This window comes from Rana temporaria, chromosome 4, assembly GCF_905171775.1.
Source record: "Rana temporaria chromosome 4, aRanTem1.1, whole genome shotgun sequence".
NCBI lineage: Eukaryota > Metazoa > Chordata > Amphibia > Anura > Ranidae > Rana > Rana temporaria.
Genome location: NC_053492.1, coordinates 55,489,626 through 55,495,793, shown reverse-complemented (window position 1 = coordinate 55,495,793; position 6,168 = coordinate 55,489,626). Strand labels below are relative to the sequence as shown.

At 45.1% G+C, this 6,168-nt stretch overlaps 1 pseudogene; it reads right to left on the bottom strand.

Moving 5' to 3' along the window:
- Nucleotides 1–690: 690 nt before the first annotated feature.
- Nucleotides 691–866, bottom strand: LOC120938652 (annotated as a pseudogene).
- Nucleotides 867–6,168: the final 5,302 nt, after the last annotated feature.

Genomic DNA, 6,168 nt, shown 5'->3' with positions numbered 1-6,168 from the left:
TCTGACACCTGCCCAACACTGCTGGAGCCCAGTCATGACCCTCAGTCATCCCGAAATAAGTATTGCACAGATTCAGGTGCTTCTCGTTGCTCCTCGTGCACGTTCAACGAGGATAATCATTTGCATGTGCCGGCCTCCTAGTGGACTTAGTTAACATAAAGTGGACTTAGTTAACATAACGTGGAAGAAAATCGAGGGCCACTAGAGGAAGTCAAAGACTAAGGGATCCTCCGGATAAAAATAAAAAACCCTTGCCACAGCTGACTTTTCAAGCTAGTTGCTGCATGCAGCAAGGCACACAGCAATGGAGTGAATTCAGCCCCCTTGTTTGACAGCAGAGTGGTCACTGCTTATCGAAGGCTTCATTTTGGGCCTTAGGAGAGAGAGCGAGCGAGGAGTAGAACACTAGCTGACTTGTCGAAAATTGGATGCCCTGACTAAAATCTAGGTGTTGCTGAATAGGTGACTTCATCAAGTAGTGTCATTTGGTGAGCAGAAAAAAACGTCTTCCTTCCCGCAAGAAAGTGACAAGAAGCAATGAAGACAAAGACACAAGGGTTAAATGCCAGTTTATTAGAGCACGGAACCATGTTTAAGCAAGAAACATTGTCAGCAGCAACAAGAAGAAGAAACAAGACAAACAAGTTGGATGATGTTCCAGTTAAATCTATTTTTTGACACTGCGTAATAGAGGGGTGCACCGGTCCTGGAGGTACTGCAATACCAGGTCGATGCGTGGAGTGGACAGAGCAAGCTCTTCTTCCATCTCCCTGTTCTAAAAATCCATTTAATATATGGTCCCCAGATAGGGGATGTATCAGATATCAAACTGATAACAGATTTTTTTTTTTTTTTACTTATCAGATCATTCCATTTTCCTATCATCATCCGCCTTCACACTCCAGAAATCTCCTAGCTGTGTAAAGGCAATCTCATCATCATTTAAGCTTCATTTTATCTTTTATCTTTTGTTTTCTTCATTTTTTTAAAGTATGCGTTTTTAAAACATCAAGGATAAGTAACAACAAACATACATATATAACCATTACATCATACCTCAGGCTGATAAAAAGCACATCCTCCCACCTACTCCTCTTCCATAACACTTCTGCCTCCTCCTCCCCCAACACCTGCACATCTTTCAAGTAATTAAAGTACAACTTTAGATACAATCATGCCAACACATTCTTCCGGACACACAGTTGTCTTGCGTTCCACACAATCTCCTTCACAATATAGTTAAAAATCCACACTTTCCTTTGATTTTCTCTCCCACCTCCCACCAGCCCAAACAAAAGGAGTAAAAAGGACAGATTTCCAACATCCAACACTTCCTTTGCAAAACTGGTAAGTGCTCTTTTCAACTCACAGGCAAAATCACAACCCCAAAAAACATGATATGTTGACTCCACTCCTCCACATCCCCTCCTTGGGCAAGTATCATCCTGCACCAAGTCCCTAGATTTCAAAAAGAACTTAGTCTGGAGGCAATCATGCAACCCTGACCATACCACTTCTTTCTGCCAGTTAGCCACATCCTTCCAACCCAACCTACACCAAATAACTTCAGCCACCGAAGAGGGAAAGTTAAAGATTGGACACACCAACTCTGCCCTCCTAAGCCATCTCACCAGCTTACTTTTTACTGTCCCCTCTTCCCCCAAACCCTCCAACTGGGCACTATCATAATAACTTTTCAACTACAAATAGTAAGACGGGACAATCAAAGCTGTAGGTCTTAATAAATCTGTTGCACCACCCAAACTTCACCAAAATACGTTTGGCATGATACCTCATAAGCCTGGCAGTCCTCCCTCCCCCTGCAAAGATCTTAAAAGCAGAGAGCCAGAAGTGCATATTTATGTAGCCCTGGACATCTGGGAACCCCAAACCTCCATTTTGCCCCAGCTTCTTAATTTCTTCTCTCCTCACCTTTTCCATTTTAGAGTCCACAAAAAGATGGCCATCACTCTCTCGATCTTCTTATACCACCGTACATTAAAAGGGGAACACCACCGCATAATAAAGTAACAAGGGCAGGAAAACTGACTTGATGATTAATATCTTCCCTGTCAATGTCAAAGATCTCAACTTCCAAAAATCCACTTTTTTTGGATCTTAGAATTTACATAATTGAAAAGGTCCCTCTCAAAGTTGACACCCAAGATCTTTATGGAGGTCGCTTTAGGGATTTTGTCTGACACAATATCATCTCTCCCACTCAAACTACAGATACTACTCTTCCCCCAATTGACCCTTAGCCCAGAGACACCAGAAAAGATCCTTAGCTGCAAATCCAATCTATTTAAGTCAGACTGTGTATTGCAAAGCACACAAATATCATCCATATAACACATGGATTTCAATCTAAGGCCATCTCCTCCAGGCAGGAAGAGGCCCTTGAGCATTTTATCTGCTTGGATCTGCCTCAGCAGGGGCTCCATGACACAGATGAAAAAAATAGGGGACAATGGACACCCCTGCCTCAAACCAGATTGTTTCAAGACAGGTTATGATAACTTGCCATTAACTAAGACTTGGCTCTCAATTCTATCATAAAAGCTCTTAAAGATATCCACCACCTCCTCCGGAATTCTCAGCCTCAGTAGGCAGTGAAATAAAAAGGCAAGCCACATTATTTGATTGCGTATGATATGTCGGATCTCGTAACAGAGCCAGGCCCTCCGCAATCCTGCGACCTGGCACTGCGCAGAGCTGCCACTCCCCCACCATCTTATCCACCACCTTACCTAACCTTTTAGAAAACACTTTGGCAAAAAGCTTGTAATCACAGTTGAGCAACGTGATCGGTCTCCAGTTCTTCATATCCCACTGATCTCCTTTCTTGTGAATTAATGTGATCAGACATCCTTCATTGACGGAGCCGTACATCTCTGAGAGACGCAGTAGTTTATTACCTCCGTCACAAACGCCCACTACTGGCCAACACGTCACATAAAATTCTGCAGGCAATCCATCTTTTCCAGGGGTCTTCCCACTTTTCATCTCTCTCAGCCTGTCCAGGAGTTCCATCGCAGAAATCCCCTCCCTTAACATCATTTTGTCCTCTCCACTCAGACCATCTTCTAGGATACTGCAATATTCGCCGATCTCCTCCTGCCTTGCCATTTCTCCCCCACCACAGAGATCTTGGTAGAAAGCCTTGACCGCTCCACACATCTCTTCACCGAAGACCTCGCCCTCCTGGACCAGAACGGATTTCAGACACCCTTTCGTTTTAAGTATCTTTTTGAAAAAGAAACGGGAGCATTTTTCCCCCTCTTCAAGATCCTTCAATTTTGCCTGAAAGATCAGATCTTTTCCCCTCCGCTTAAGTTCCTTATTCCTACGCTCCCGCACCTGCACAATCTCATCCTTCACCTGCAAACCAAGTCTTTTACAGCAATATAAGAAGAAAAGCTCTTCCACCAGTTTAGCACTCTCGGCCTTTCTCTCCTGGGCTTTCCTTATACCAACCCCTTGAAAAAAAACTGCTACCTTCTTTTTACAAAAATCCCACCAAAGCATGATATTATCAAAATCCCCCTTCCTCGTTATAAATTTCTCAAAAAAAGAGTTTAAAATCACTAAGCACCCCAGGGTCCTCCAGCAGGTAAGTGTTCAGCTTCCACACACCCCTGTCAAAAACCTGCCCTTCCTCCAGAACTGCCTTACTTCAAAGCAATACATGGTCTGAAAAGGAGACATTCAACGTATCGCATAGCACCACCCACCAACCTTCAGAGAAGAGGGTGAAGTCCAGTCTTGATCTACAAACCCCACTATCTGCAAAACAAGTAAACAGTGGCACCTCTCCTCCCACCACTTTTGCTGCGTTCTGCAATCGGAAATCCTCTATAATTTCGTTAAACACCCTTGATGTAATATCTGGACTGCTCTCCCCAGATCCCTCCATATCCTGGGGGGACCAGATCAAGTTAAAATCGCCCACCACCACCATTGGAATCCTTCCAAATAAAGCTTAAGGCACTCTAAAAGCTCCTTCCTCTGATTTTTATCTGCATGCCCGTATACATTAAACAATCTCACATCCACCCCTCTACAATCCAACATACACATCAAAACTCTCCCTGGGACCACCACTTCATACGATTTTATCTTTACATCTTTACTTTTAATTAACACACCAATCCCCTCGTTCCGCGAAGCATTTGCCAAAGACCACACACTCTCCCCATGCTCCCATTCAGATACCCTGGGGATGCGTGACAGCCATGTTTCCTGCACACAAATGACATCGACATTAGCATTCTGTAACTCATCAAACACTGCAATTCTTCTCCATGCAGACCCAATACTTCATACATTAATGGTACCAATGGTAAGGGCCATTATGACCAATAGATGAAAGAACTCAGCCATTAGATCTTCTGTGATAATTCTTTCTTAGCCAACCTGCCACTCTGCCTTCTAACTGGTGCTGAGGAATCGGCAGGCTCCTGAACATCGTCAGCACCCCCGCTAAGTTAAATTGTCAGGGCACCCTCCCCTCCCGAGGAGTCCTCCCTTCTAATCTTCTTCCTAGCACATTCTTCCTCTTCGGAACTCAGCGCCACCTTCTGTCCACACGTCAAGCTCCTCTCGCTATCCCCCTCCTCACACTCCTCCTCGCTAGAAGAGATATCCCCCATCACTGTATCCGGGGTGGCTGGGCCCTGAGACCCCAGGCTGTCTGCATCATCTTTCATTTGCGCCTCCTCCTCACCCGTTGGCTCTTCGGCTGTCTCCACCTCCATTTCAGTGTTCTCCTGCTGACTTGAATCTCTGGGCACTGGTTCAGCATCATTGACTTCAGAGGAGGGGCCCCCGGCCAGATCCTGTACCACAGGATCCGCTCCTGCACCCCTTCACTCTCTGCTTCACCACCAGATGCACCATGAGGCGGAGAGGGGGGGCCACTGGCCGAGCCTGCATCGGCGGCGCTCCGCTTTGGGACATCCCCTCCCTGCTCTTCTTCATCAGATTCCACTTGAACCCGAGATCGCCCACCTGCACGTGAAGTCCTGACAACCTCCAAAAACATGTGTGCTGGCTTCACATTTTTGTACAAGTCACAATTCCTGGCCAGGTGGCCAGATTTCCGGCAGAGATCACAGACCCTCAGCTCCCGACACTGGGCCACCAGATGGTCCGCGCTCCCACAAAACCTACAGCGCTGACCTTTCTCACATTGTGCTCTAGTGTGTCCATAGCTCAAACAGTTCCTGCAATACATCGGCTGTCCCGGATAGAAGAGAAATCCTCTTTCCCCCCCACTATCGAGAAAACCACAGGTGGACGCTTCACCCCACCCACACAGTCAGGGTCATTTTTAAACCTCCCGATGAATTTATATTTACCGGACCAAATCCCGTACTTATTGCAGACCTTCTCCCCACCACGCAACTCCTCACAATAAGTTTAATGTAATAGATTCGGCAATACGGTTTGGGTGTATGGGCTGCTGCCCCCCTCGTAAAACCTCCCAAGGGAGGAGTGTGAAATAGAATAGAAGTGATGTGATATAGGGGTAGTGGTGGAGCCTCAGGATGGTTGCTGAATGTTCTGTCACCAGAGTTATTAATGGCTACTGCTCCATGAAAGGTGACGGTGTGTAAGAAATTTGTCGGACACCTCTGTGCGGTGGGCCCCCGATTTGGTTGCAGTAGGTGACCCTATTAATACATTTCAGACTCCCAGCAATGGGTTCTATAACTGTGTAGTACGTAAAATAATGAGAGTATTGATATCAGCCCTAAGCGACCAGTGCCAATAGAGATGACTGAGGCCAACAAAAATAAGTGCACAATTTAGAAAAAAAAATGTTGTGAAGAAATAAAAGATTAGGAATAATCAATAAATTCTGTGATCCAATCCTGGTGTACAAGTGTTTTTCAATAGTAAGTATATCAACTCTGAATTAAAAAACTGTGTCTGTGGTCTGAGATGACCATAAAAGTGATCCACACAATGTAAATATACCAAAAACCATAAACTCCGGAGTGTCCACTTATTGAAAAAGATTTTGAGAGAACGATGTAATCAGCAGTATGAATAACAGTACATCATAATATATTGGATGTGGAATGGTTAATGGGCAAAAAGGGAAGAATTATATTTTGTGTCTTGATCTCCAATGTGTCATCCGTGCTCCCCCTGTTGGGTCCC